The sequence below is a fragment of the Chiloscyllium punctatum genome, chromosome 6 (genome assembly GCF_047496795.1).
Source record: "Chiloscyllium punctatum isolate Juve2018m chromosome 6, sChiPun1.3, whole genome shotgun sequence".
In the NCBI taxonomy this organism is placed as follows: domain Eukaryota; kingdom Metazoa; phylum Chordata; class Chondrichthyes; order Orectolobiformes; family Hemiscylliidae; genus Chiloscyllium; species Chiloscyllium punctatum.
In genome coordinates, this window is record NC_092744.1 from 85762595 (window position 1) to 85777024 (window position 14430).

The 14430-nt window shown below is 44.4% G+C and overlaps 1 protein-coding gene across 2 annotated transcripts in view; it reads left to right on the forward strand.

The window, feature by feature from the left end:
- Nucleotides 1-10555: 10555 nt before the first annotated feature.
- LOC140479182 (lactosylceramide 4-alpha-galactosyltransferase-like) overlaps nucleotides 10556-14430 on the forward strand; it is a 32330-nt gene continuing 28455 nt past the window's right edge. For both annotated transcript variants that reach the window (XM_072573199.1, XM_072573202.1), the window contains exon 1: nucleotides 10556-10774. The gene's annotated coding sequence lies outside the window, so the exon portion shown is untranslated. The remainder of the gene's footprint in view (nucleotides 10775-14430) is intronic.

Here is a 14430-nt window from a genome sequence, read left to right on the forward strand (position 1 = left end):
AAACATTCTTCACATGATGTCTCGAAATCACCATTTTGCAGTTTGTTCCAACTTTCCAATTCTCCACCAAGATATTTTCTCATAATGCTGGGGGTTGGGACCTGGCTAGTTCCTTCAGCTTGATGAAAATGTATTGTATTTGGCCTATGTCCCCAGAGTCTGAGGCTAGAATCTCTCAATCCCTCCCCTGTCCACCCACCCCCAGCCCTGCCACCACGACCACCATACCATCCCACTTCACTGAGGCTCAGGGCACATTGCTCACCCCATTCTCTTTATCTCTGCTCCTCCTTCACCTCATCCCAACCAAATTTCACATTCCTCTGTCCCTCTCCCAGACCCATGGCTCTCTCTCAAAGTTCAGCGAGGTGTCTTCCTTGCCTGGCATAGTGGTCTCTTGGTGGCCTGGCAGGATAGTCTTTATTATTTCATTTTTGAATGCATTTTTCTCTAGGGCGGCACGATGGCTCAGTGGTTAGCACCGTTACGTCACAGTGCCAGGGACCCAGGTTTGATTCTCGCCTCAGGCGATAGTCTGTGTGGAGTTTGCACGTTCTCCACGTGTCTGCGTGGGTGTCCTCCAAGTCCTCTGGTTTCCTCCCACAATCCAAAAATGTGCAGGTCAGTTGAATTGGCCATACTAAATTGCCCATAGTATTAGGTGCATTAGGAGGGGAATGGGGCTGGGTGGGTCACTTTTTTGGAGGATCAGTGTGGACATGTTGGGCTGTGAGTCCTGTTTCCATACTGTAGGGAATCTAATCTAGTGTCCATGGATGTGCAGGCGAGGTGTATTAAACTTGGGGAATGCAGGATCAGAAGGGATAAGGTGGATTGGGGCGGTGGTGGTGGATCTGGATCGGATACTCTTCAGAGGATCACCGTGGATTTGATGGGCTGGATGGCCAGCTTCCACACTGTAGGGATTCTAAGAATCTGTACTTCGGCACCTTTGTACCAATGACGGCACCATCAGTGATGATCTTTAACTTCTATATAAAACAGTGCAGCACAGTGTTATGACACACGGTAAACCCTCCTGTTTAATTTAATACCAGCGGCACAAAAAAGATTTATCCCATGCAGTAATCTGTAAAAACACAAGTGGCCAAGGCCTGTGTAAAGTAAAAATGGCTAACTTTATTTCTGAAAGTATAATAGAGAATAATTATCTAACCACTATTTAATTTTTTTTTCTCTAACCTAGTTTTACCTTCCCTTCTATAATACTAGTCCAATAAAACTTCCAATAAAGAGTTACAAAACAACACTTTTTATCTCAAAACGAGGCAGCTGTTGGTTCTTGTCTTTGGAACTTCCTGTGTCTTCTTTTCTCCTTGCCAGGAATTTCTGCATCACAGGATACTGATCAAAAAGGTACTTTTAAGAGAGATATTTTTTCAAGCAGTCTGTTACATGCCAGGGCTTGGCAGTTCTCCTCTCAACTGTTCAATTTCCCTTGGTCTTATACCCCCAAAGCATTGGATTGTCATTGGCTTTTAAAATTGTCAATATACTCAATTCAAACTGGATTGGAGTTTGATATTTTTTGAGGTACAGTTTAACCTGGCTGGCCGAATTTGAATTTGTCTTTTGTCTCCAGGCAACAAACTATCAAGTTGTTCGACCCTGTGTTACATTGTTGCCTTACTGAGAACACTGGGTGCTGTGTCCAGTAGTTGCGCTGCTTTTAACTCTCTGAAAGGCACACTTATATCTTCGTAACAACAGGAATGGGCTCTTCACTGAACATGACACAAAATGAAACTAAATCTCCTCTGCCTGGTGTCGGTCCATCTCCCTCCATTCCTTGTATATTCATGTTCCTCCTGAAAAACCCCTTAAGTATCCCCATAGTCCCTTCCTCCATCACTACCCCTGGTGATGCATTCCAGATCCCTACTATTCTCTGTGTAAAAAACATGCCCCTCACATCTTCTTTGAACTTTCCCTATCTCATCTCACGTCTCCTAATATTAGACATTTCAGCACTGGGAGAAAGATTCAAAAGTAAACCCTATCTATGCATCTCATAATTTTATAGACTTCCATCAAGTCTCCCCTCAGCCTCTGCCATTCCCGAGAAAAGAAAACCTAGTTTTTCAAGCCTCTCCTTATTGCTCAGACCCTCTAATCCAGGCAGCATCCTGGTCAACCTCTTCTGCACCCTCTCCAAGCCTCCACATCCTTGCTGTAATGTGGCAACCAGAATCGAATACAGTGTGGTCTTATAAAGCTGCAACATAACACTTTGACTCTCGTACTCAGTGCCCCAACCAAACACAGCAAGCATGCCATAAGGCTTCTCGACCATCCTATCTAATTCGGTGGCTCCTTTCAGGGAGCGATGGACTTGAACCCCAAGATCCTTCTGAACATCAATGCAGTTCAGGGTCCTGCCATTAACTATATACTTTTCCTTAATATTTCTTCTCCCAAAGTGCAGCACCTCACATTTTTCACTGTATTCATTTGAGTGTATGTGACAATAAAGCTAATTCTAATGCAAAGAGATTGGTGAGCAGAGGAGTGGGTGCAGGTCAGGGATAGGGGAGAAGAGGCAGAGGGGAGGAGGATGGGGATTGTGTAAGACTAGATTGGGCAATGACTTACGTTTCAAAGATATCATCTCTCATTCTTCTCAACTCTAGTGAGTAGACTCCCAAATTGTTTAGTATTTGCTCATAAGACAATCCCTCCATACCAAGAATCAGCCTAATGAACCTTCTCTGAGCTACCTCCAATGAAATGGTATCTTTCCTTAAATAAACGAACCAAAACTGCTCATAGTACTCCCGATATGGTCTCCCCAGCACCATGTACAGTTGCAGTAAGACTTCCGCACCCTTATACTCCAACTCCCTTGAAATGAGGGCTGACTTCCATTAGCCTTCCTGATTACCTGCTGCACCTGTGTACTAACTTTCTGTGTTTCATGCATAACTATTCCTAACCCCTTGTCTGCAGCATTTCTGTATTTAAATAAAACTCTATTCTTTCATTCACCCTTCCAAAATGAACCACTTCACATTTTCCCACATTATAATCCATTTGCCAACTTTTTGCCCACTTAAGTTATCAATACCTCCCTGTAAACTGTTTGTATCCTACTTGCAACTTGCCTTTCCACCTATTTTTGTGTCATCTGTAAATCTGGCCACAGTCTGTTCACTTCCTTCCACTAAGTCATTAATGTACAATGTAAAGAGTTGTGGTTGCAGCACTGGTCCCTGTGGAACCCCACTAGTTACAGGTCACCAACCTAAAAAAGAACCCCTTTTCCCCACCTGCTGTTTCCTGCCCATTACCCAGTTCTCTACCCATGTCAATATAATAACTCCAACACTGTGAGCTCTTATCTTATGACTTAACATTTTGTGAGATAGCTTGCTGAATCCTTTCTGAAAATCCAAATAGAACACATCTACTGGCTCCAATTTGATCAAGACTTCCTTGATAAACTCAAATCATTTAGACACAATTTTCCTTTCACGAAATGATGCTGATCCCACTTGACTCCATTATGATTTTCCAATGTTTTGCTATCCTCTCCTTGGTAACTGATTATAATACATTTATAACTAAAGATATTAGGTTAATCAGCCTATGGTTACAGGCTGTTCGAACATAATGCTGTTTTGTTTAGGCGATTTCACTAGAATGTGATTGACCAATTGGGGACACTGTTCCTAAAGTGCAAACTTTTAAAATGTGTGCTTGCTGTAATGCGATTACATCACCAACACTTTAAGTGCTGTTTCTAAAGCGCAATTTTCCTATAACACAGGATTGCACAAGAATGCAACTATCATGTTATAGATGAACTACCTGTATCTGCTTTTTGCCTCCATCCCCTTTGAATGGGGTGTCACATTGGCAGTTTTCCAGTACTTGTCCAGAATTCAGAGTTTTGGAAAATTGGAACCAAAGCATCCATTGTCTCTGTTGCTACCTCTTTTCGGATCCAAGGATGCAAGACCTCATAGCTTGGGGGTTTACCTGCCTTTAGCCCATTAGTTTGTCTATTACTGCTTTGCTAGTGATGATGATGATGCTTAATTCCTCCCCCATATTGTTTAATATTAATGATGTCTTCAAAATATCTTCCACCATAAAGACTCGTGCAAAATATGTGCTTCCCTTTTCTGCCATTTCCTTGTTCCCCAAAGCCATTTCCCCAGATCATTTTCTAAGGGGCCTATGTTCACTTTGATCCCTCTCTTCCTTTTCATTTATTTCAAGAATCTCTCACTGTCCGTTTTTATATTCCTCACTAGTTTGTCCTCATAGTTTGTTTTCTTTTCCTTTATTATTTTTAAGTCCTATTTTGCTGGATTCTGAATTTACCCAAGTCTTTGGTGTGATCCCTGACATTTGCCTCCTCATGTGCATTTTGGTTCAACTTTATAATCTCCTTAACTTCCTTGGTTAGGCATGGCTGGCTTAACTCTTTTAGAAATTTTCCTCTTTACTGGGATGTATATTTTTCTGGAGAGTTCATGAATTACCTCTTTAAATGTCTGGCACTGCTTGCTTCCTGTCATTCCCGCCAATCTATCTGCCAGTTCACTTTAGTAAATTCTATCCTCAATTCATTGCAGTTCCCTTTACTTCAGTTAAACACAGTCGTTTCCAGCCCAAGTTTCTCACTCTCTAACTCAATATTAAATTCCATTCTGTTATCATCACTGCTGCGTAGGGGGTCTTTTCCCTGAGGTCATGTGTTAAACCTCCGTCATTATCCATTGCCTGATCCAAGGTGGCCTGTTCCTGGGTCAGCTCCATGACAAATTGCTCTAGGAAACTATCCAACAGTGCACTCTATGAATTTGTTGTCATAGCTACTTCTTCCAATTTGATTAACTCAATCAGTATGAAGATTAAACTCATCTATAATTATTGCTCTATTATTTTAACATGCCCCTAGTATTTGATAATTTATAGCCCTTCCTGGTCACAGTTTGGGGCCTATATTCTTATCAATTTCGTCACACACTTGCTGTTTCCTAACCCTCTGCCCAAAAGGATTCTAGATTATCAGAGTCAAGAGTGTGGTGCTGGAAACGCACAGCAGGTTAGGCAGCATCTGAGGAGCAGGAGAATCGACATTTCGGGCAAAAGCCCTTCATCAGAAATGAGGCTGGGAGCCAATTTCTCATTATATATGAATTCCTCCATCTCCACCACATCTGCACCCAGGAGGACCAGTTCCACCACAGAACACACCAGATGGCATCCTCCTTTAAAGACTACAATTTCTCCTCCCAAGTGGTTGATGATGCCCTCCAACACATCTCATCCACTTCCTGCATCTCCGCCCTCAAGCCCCACCCCTCTAACTGCAACAAAGACAGAACCGCCCCAGTCCTCACTTTCCACTCCACCAACCTCCGTATACATCACATCATCCTCTGCTATTTCCATAACCTACAAATGAACCCCATCATCAGAGATATATTTCCCTCTCCACCCCTATCTGCTTTCTGTAAAGACCATTCCCTCTGTGACTCCCTTGTCAAGTCCATGCTTCCCAGCAATCCTCTGCTCCCGGCACTTTCTTCTACCTTCGCAGGAATTGCAAAACCTGTGGCCATACTTCCCCCCTCACCTCCGTCCAAGGCACCAAAGGAGCCTTCCACATCCATCAAAGTTTCACCTGCACTTCCACACATGTTATTTACTGTATCTGTTGCTCCCAATAAGGTCTCCACTTCATTGGGAAGACAGGTCATCTACTCGCAGAATGCTTCAGAGACAATATCCAGGACACCCGCATCAACTAATCCCACTGACCCGTGGCCAAACACTTCAACTCTCCTTCCCACTCTGCCAAGAACTTGCAGGTCCTGGGCCTCCTCCATCACCACTCCCTAACCACTCGATGCCTGGAGGAAGAACGCCTCATCTTCACCTCCAACCACATCGGATCAATGTGGATTTCACTAGTTTCCTCACTTCCTCTCCCATCATTTCCTTATCCCAGATCCAACTTTCCAACTTGGCACGCCCTGCATAACATGTCCTACCTGTTCCTCTCCCTTCCCACCTATCTGCTCCATCCTCCCCTCTGACCTATTACCATTACCCCCACCTCCATCCACCTATCACATTCTCAGCTAAGCTCCCCCAGCCTCACACCGCCCACAGCCCCCCCCCCCACCCCACCCCACTTATCTCTCTCCACCCACTTGGCTCTCAGGAATCCTTGGTTGAGGAGAAAGCTGAACATTTCTGAGGCTTCCCCTCCCAAAGGTAGCTATATTAGAATTGATCCAACAGTGATGATGAAATTGCGAGAATGGAATGCCACCCTTACATGAAGCAACTTGTGAGGATTTATAGCCAAGCTGATCTCAGACAGAAACATTGGCAAGGAGCCCTGTATCCAATCTGTCACAACTGTTTTCATGTTACACAAATCCCTTCCCGTTCTTCTGAACACCAGAGAATACAGACCCAATCTTTCTCATAAACCTGCCATCCCATAGCGCATCCAGGGGACCTTTGCTGCACCCCCTCACAAGCAATATTATCCTTCCTTGGGTAAGGGGATCATATTGTATACAGTACTCCAGGTGCGATTACACTGAGGCTGTTGGAACCTCAGTAAGATTTCCTTGCTCTGTTTCTCAAACTCTCTTGCAATGAATCATCACAGAACCAATCAGAAGCACTAATACATTATCTGGAACCTGGAGCTTTAAAACAGAGAAAAGTCAATGCTAGAAATGCAACAGAACTGTGTCAATACTTGTAGGTGATTGACAGTGGATTAAAAAGGGTGAGAATCAAAACGTTTTGGTGGCTCAGTCATGATGCATGAGGTTAGGGGCCATAAAGAAGAACTGCTAAAGTTTTTCCCCAGTTCCAAATGAAATAGAACTGTTAGAGCTGTACTGAACAGGTAGCCAACTGAAATGTGTCTGGTTTTCATTGAAATAGTTAAATTTTTTTAAAGTGTTTCTCTTACTCCAATTGAGCACACATTGCAAAACAATAATAAGCTTCATGAGGAAGTGGGATTGACTGAACCATTTGCATGGATCTGAATGAGAATGTGAAGTGTATCTGGTAAATAAAAATCAGCTGACCACAAACTTCAGAAAAATATGTGACGTTTTTTGAACTAATTTTTCTCATAACATATCTACCTCTTGGCCAAATCTATGTTGCACACCAAACAGGTTCTAGAATCATAGAGTGGTAGAGATTGACAGCACAAAAAAGACCTTTTGGCCCATCTCATCCATACTAGTCAAAAATAACCATCGTTCTACTCTAAACCCATTTTCTAGCACATAGCCCATAGTCTTGCATGCCAGGGCATCATAAATATGTTGCCGATGTTTGCTTATTTATGACAGGTGGAACTGAATATAGTTCTCGTAGTTTGAGACACATTATGCAATGTTCATGCAAATACTGCAAGTGCTCATAAAGTAATCGATTGTAGAGCATGACGTGGAGGTTCCAGTGTTAGACTGGGGTGGACAAAGTCAAAAATCACAAGAAACCGTGTTATAGTCCAACAGGTTTGTTTGAAACTGCAAGCTTTCTATAATTTATAATAACTGTAGTAATGCACTGATTAAGAAAGAAATACCAGAAAAATATTTTCATCATGTTTTTTGAACATTGCTTGAGGTTGGGCATGTTACTGACTTACTGGACAATGGTTGAGCTCACCTCTCAGGAATGTGAATTTACAAACAAGAAACAACTTCCAATTTCATTTTACTGATTGGTAACACACTAATTGCCAATTCATAATAAATAATTACCAATTTCCTGTCTTTCAATGTAACCTCGAATTCAACCAATAGATCTGAGTTTCACAAAGAATGAGATATTGCTGCAGGAAAGATTAAATGAGAAAGTCAATTACTCATGAAGGCACAATACAGAGCTTACAATCCATTCAGACATTAAATGTTGTCATTTTTAATGTGGCTTTTGCTTGGATATCAAGGGAAAGTGAAATATTGGGGAGAATTTGGAAGAACTAGCTCCCCAGTGTTGTATTTAGTGAAAATTCTTCTGACAGCAAAGATTTTGAAGATTTATGGAAACACCTGGGCCAAATATATGATTGGAAATCGTGGAAATGGTAAATGCTATGAGTGAATGTGTCAAAGGTGAGGAAGCAGACCAAACAGAGATCACAGAACAAGAAGCAGAAAGCAAATGGAAACATATGAAAGAGATTATAGAACATCTCGCAAAGGATGAACTGGCTCGAAGATTGGAGACAGGGAGCGGTGGTGAAGGGTTGCTTTGCAGACTGGAGGCCTGAGAAAAACGGTGTGTCTCAAAGACCAGTGTTGGGTCCACTGCTTTTTGTCATTTATATAAATGATTTTGATGTGAACATAGGAGGTATGGTTAGTAAGTTTGCTGAGGACACCAAAACTGGTGATGTAACGGACAGCAAAGAAGGTTACCTCAGAGTACAATGGGGCCTTGATGAGATGGGCTGATGAATGGCAGTTGGAGTTTAACTTAGATAAATGTGATGTGCTGCATTTTAGAAAAGGTAAATCAGGGTAAGATTTAATGGTCAGGTCCTGGGGAGTGTTGCTGAACAAAGAGACCTTGGACTGCAGGTTCATAGTTCCTTGAAAGTGCAGTCACAGGTAGACAGGATAGGGAAGGCATTTAGTATGCTTTCCTTTATTGGTCAGTGCATTGAATATAGGAGTTGGGAGGTCATATTGCGGCTGTACAGGCCATTGGTGAGGCTGAATACTGCATTCAGTGTTGTGGTTCTGTTCGCCGAGCTGGGAATTTGTGTTGCAAACATTTCGTCCCCTGTCTAGGTGACATCCTCAGTGCTTGGGAGCCTCCTGTGAAGCGCTTCTGTGAAGCTATAAATCTTCTCCCAAACTTTGAACTGCATTCAGTCCTGATCTCTCCACTATAGGAAGGATGCTGTGAAACTTGAAAGGTTTCAGAAAAGATTTTCAAGGATATTGAGAGGGTTGGAGGGTTGGAGTGTTTGAGCTACAGGGAGAGACTGAATCGGTTGGGGCAGTTTTCCTTATGGTGTTGAAGGGTGAGGGATGGCCTTATAGTAGTTTATAAAATCATGAGGGTTATAGATAGGATGAATATACAAAGTCTTTTTCCCATGGTAGTGGAGTCCAAAACTAGAGGGCAGAGGCTTCTGGTGAGAGGGGAAAGAACTAAAAGGGACCTGAGGGCAACATGTTCACGCACAGGGTGATACATTTATGGAATGAGGTGCCACAGGAAGTGTTGGAGGCAGGAACAATTACAACATTTAAAAGGCATCTGGATGAGTATGTGAACAGGAAGGGTTTGGAGGGATATCGGCCAAATGTTGGCAAATGGGACTACATTAATTTCAGATATCCGGTCAACATGGACAGTTGGACGGAAGGGTCTGTTTCCATGCTGTACATCTCTGTGACTGTAAATACCAGATTGACAATGTAGACAATGATTGAATGGCAGATAAGAAAGAGCAGCACTGATGATAAAAGTGGAACAATAACTGCCTGGTTAGGGAATGAATTATGTGTAGGAGGAGTGTTCACAATTGTATGTGGATCCAACCTTGTTCCATTGATACTACAATAGAAACCTTTCAGGAATATTTTATGATGCACATGGATAATTTCTTTATGTGGGGCCAGCATCAATGTGTTGGAGGAAAATAAATGTTCAATCGAATTAGGAAGGGATTCAAAATCAGCAGTCAATCTTCTAGATGTTTTGAATATATCATTACCTGATACTTGTATGGTGACAATGTTACCTCCAAACTCCAACATTGCCCGGTTTGAGAGCAAAGACAGCCTCATTATCAGAGGAGTTGTCAATGGAACTGACCATTGTACAGCAAACACGAGCAGTCCCCTTCCCAAGGTGTGGGTGCAATGTCGTCGCTGGGAATGGTTGAATACCATTCGGACTCTTTTGTTCTTTGTCCAGTCTTCCCCATTCCACATAATTCAAACCTGAATCATCTTCCTTCTCAGAGCTAACGTATGAACCTTCCCCATCTCCCTCCACAGAAACTGTCCAACCTGCTCCTCAGTATTTCCACCATTTTCTGCCAAGATACAATTTAAAAGAAGTGCTTAAGACATTGCACCCGCAACCAGTCCCATGTTCCTGAGTAAATTACCCACCGTTTGGAGCTGGCGTTAATTTCCTCATTCAGCAGGAGATTTGTTTTAGAAATTCGGAAATTCTGCTTTAACTGTTCCTTACTTTTTCCCAATATACATTCGCAGTCATATGGGAGAAGGGAAAATCATAATTAAAGGCGGATGCTGAGAAAGACAGGTGTACGGGCACACAGACACAAAGACAGATACAAAGACAGACACACAAAGACAGATACAAAGACAGACACAATCACACAAACGCGCATCGCACAAAGACAAAAACAGACAAAATTACTGCAATACACAGCACATGCAGCCAGAGAGAAAAACACACACTGACATGAATGATTTTCAAATATCTTTCTCACTCCCGCTCCTTTCCCGAGAGGAGCAGCTCTGTTTATAATTCCCTACGTTTTTGTTCCCAAACTGATTAATCTCGATTTCCGTCGTTTGCAAATTGTCAATAACATTGCATAGACAGAGTTTCCTAAATGCTCGTCACAGTTTTGGGTCGAAATTCTGTTTTCTCTTGACAATCAGGTGTTGAACGTGAATGTTTGCTCTCCCATCCCCAGCACTTCCTGGATACGAAAACGATTAGCTCCAACCATCCTGGATCACGGACACGTTTCAGCAGGGTAAGGTCACGCTGATGTTCAAAATGTTTCCTTTGGAAGTTTGTTCGTATCCTTCCTTCCTCTTTTCAGCTTCTTTTCACGTTGCTCAGGAACAACACAATGTGCGTCGATCAACTTCATAACGACCACCAGTTTTGGATTAAAGTGAAATGGGTTTTTTTTCAGTGAATGTCCTTCCGGGATTAATCTCTCGCTATTTCTCCATGATTTGGAGATGCCGGTGTTGGACTGGGGTGTACAAAGTTAAACACCACACAACACCAGGTTATAATCAATGAGGTAAAAACAATGACTGCAGATGCTGGAAACCAGATTCTGGATCAGTGGTGCTGGAAGAGCACAGCAGTTCAGGCAGCATCCAAGGAGCAGCGAAATCGACGTTTCGGGCAAAAGCCCTTCATCAGGAATAAAGGCAGTGAGCCTGAAGCATGGAGAGATAAGCTAGAGGAGGGTGGGGGTGGGGAGAGAGTAGCATAGAGTACAATGGGTGAGTGGGGGAGGAGATGAAGGTGATAGGTCAAAGAGGAGAGGGTGGAGTGGATAGGTGGAACAGGAGATAGGCAGGTCGGACAAGTCCGGACAAGTCAAGGAGACAGTGCTGAGCTGGAAGTTTGAAACTAGGATGAGGTGGGGGAAGGGGAAATGAGGAAGCTGTTGAAGTCCACATTGATGCCCTGGGGTTGAAGTGTTCCGATGCGGAAGAGGAGGCATTCTTCCTCCAGGCGTCTGGTGGTGAGGGATCGGCGGTGAAGGAGGCCCAGGACCTCCATGTCCTCGGCAGAGTGGGAGGGGGAGTTGAAATGTTGGGCCACGGGGCGGTTTGGTTGATTGGTGCGGGTGTCTCGGAGATGTTCCCTAAAGCGCTCTGCTAAGAGGCGCCCAGCCTCCCCAATGTAGAGGAGACCACATCGGGAGCAACGGATACAATAAATGATATTGGTGGATGTGCCGGTAAAACTTTGATGGATGTGGAAGGCTCCTTTAGGGCCTTGGATAGAGGTGAGGAAGGACGTGTGGGCACAGGTTTTACAGTTCCTGCGGTGGCAGGGGAAAGTGCCAGAATGGGAGGGTGGGTCGTAGGGGGGTGTGGACCTGACCAGGTAGTCACGGAGGGAACGGTCTTTGCGGAAGGCGGAAAGGGGTGGGGAGGGAAATATATCCCTGGTGGTGGGGTCTTTTTGGAGGGGGCGGAAATGTCGGCGGATGATTTGGTTTATGCGAAGGTTTGTAGGGTGGAAGGTGAGCACCAGGGGCGTTCTGTCCTTGTTACGGTTGGAGGGGTGGGGTTTGAGGGCAGAGGTGTGGGATGTGGACGAGATGCGTTGGAGGGCATCTTTAACCACGTGGGAAGGGAAATTGCGGTCTCTAAAGAAGGAGGCCATCTGGTGTGTTCTATTGTGGAACTGGTCCTCCTGGGAGCAGATATGGCGGAGGCGGAGAAATTGGGAATACGGGATGGCATTTTTGCAAGAGATAGGGTGTGAAGAGGTGCAATCCAGGTAGCTGTGGGAGTCGGCGGGTTTGTAAAAAATGTCATTGTCAAGTCGATCGTCACTAATGGAGATGGAGAGTTCCAGAAAGGGGAGCGAGGTGTCAGAGATGGTCCAGGTAAATTTAAGGTCAGGGTGGAATGTGTTGGTGAAGTTGATGAATTGCTCAACCTCCTCCTTCGCATAAACCAAATCATCCGCCGACATTTCCGCCACCTCCAAAAAGACCCCACCACCAGGGATATATTTCCCTCCCCACCCCTTTCCGCCTTCCGCAAAGACCGTTCCCTCCGCGACTACCTGGTCAGGTCCACACCCCCCTACGACCCACCCTCCCATTCTGGCACTTTCCCCTGCCACCGCAGGAACTGTAAAACCTGTGCCCACACCTCCTCCCTCACCTCTATCCAAGGCCCTAAAGGAGCCTTCCACATCCATCAAAGTTTTACCTGCACATCCACTAATATCATTTATTGTATCCGTTGCTCCCGATGTGGTCTCCTGTACATTGGGGAGACTGGGCGCCTCTTAGCAGAGCGCTTTAGGGAACATCTCCGAGACACCCGCACCAATCAACCAAACCGCCCCGTGGCCCAACATTTCAACTCCCCCTCCCACTCTGCCGAGGACATGGAGATCCTGGGCCTCCTTCACCGCCGATCCCTCACCACCAGACGCCTGGAGGAAGAACGCCTCCTCTTCCGCATCGGAACACTTCAACCCCAGGGCATCAATGTGGACTTCAACAGCTTCCTCATTTCCCCTTCCCCCACCTCATCCTAGTTTCAAACTTCCAGCTCAGCACACTCTCCTTGACTTGTCCGGACTTGACGAACCTGCCTATCTCCTGTTCCACCTATCCACTCCACCCTCTCCTCCTTGACCTATCACCTTCATCTCCTCCCCCACTCACCCATTGTACTCTATGCTACTCTCTCCCCACCCCCACCCTCCTCTAGCTTATCTCTCCATGCTTCAGGCTCACTGCCTTTATTCCTGATGAAGGGCTTTTGCCCGAAACGTCGATTTCGCTGCTCGTTGGATGCTGCCTGAACTGCTGTGCTCTTCCAGCACCACTAATCCAGTAACACCAGGTTATAGTCCAACAGGTTTAACTGGAAGTAAACCAGCGAGCTACTTTGAGCTATTTCTCCAGGCTGGGGAACACCGACCCTCTCTGTAGCTCGGGCGGTGGGACTGGAACATGTTTAGGATATTCTTCTCAAAGGCGAAAGGATATTTATTCAGTTCCACCCTCACCTTTTGTATTCTCAAGCGTGTGTTTTCGCTGTTTTCTAAGCTATAAACGGTGAAGTGTGTGTGAGGGGACTCACTGTTGAGTTTAATGATGTGGAGATGCCTTGGAATGGGGTGGACAAAGTTACAAATCACACCAAACCAGGTTAAAGTCCAACAGGTTTATTTGGAAGCGTTGCCCCTTCGTCAGGTAGCAAGTGGGCTAGGAACATAGGACACAGAATTTATAGCAATAGATCACTGATGTATAAAATTGAACAAATCCCGATTGCTGTTAGGCCAATCTAATGCATCAGTGTATGGCACTATAATCTTTTGCGATAAATTCTGTGTCCTTATGATCCAACCCCACACGCTATCTGACGAAGGAGCAGCGCTCCGGAATAAACCTCCAATGGGACTATAATCTGATTTTCACCTTTGCTGAGTTTACAATTGAGGAGAGTTAATTCTTGAAGGTGTAAAGAGCAGTTGAGTAAGACAGAGCAGAAGGGAGTGGCGCTGACTGAGAAACTGCAGGAGGTTGTGAAATCAGGAGGGTCTGTTTTTGACATTTTCATACACTTTTAACTCCACCCCATTCGCACTCCTTTAGTTGAACCCACAAAGAGAATGACAGAAAATATTTCATTGAAGCAATAACTTTGATGTTTTCAAAAAGAGTCTCTGAAGTGTTTTTTAAGCTTTGTCCAGTGTGAGAACAGTGCAAGATATTGCTTCTGGAAGAATTAATGCTCCTTCCAATCAGCTGATCTTGTCCATTATTGTGTGGGGAAATGAATCTTGAATGGGTCTATGACTCCCAGAAAGCCTTTTGTTATGAATGGGATTAGATTAGATTACTTATAGTGTGGAAACAGGCCCTTTGGCCCAACAAGTCCACACCGACCCGCCGAAGCACAACCCACT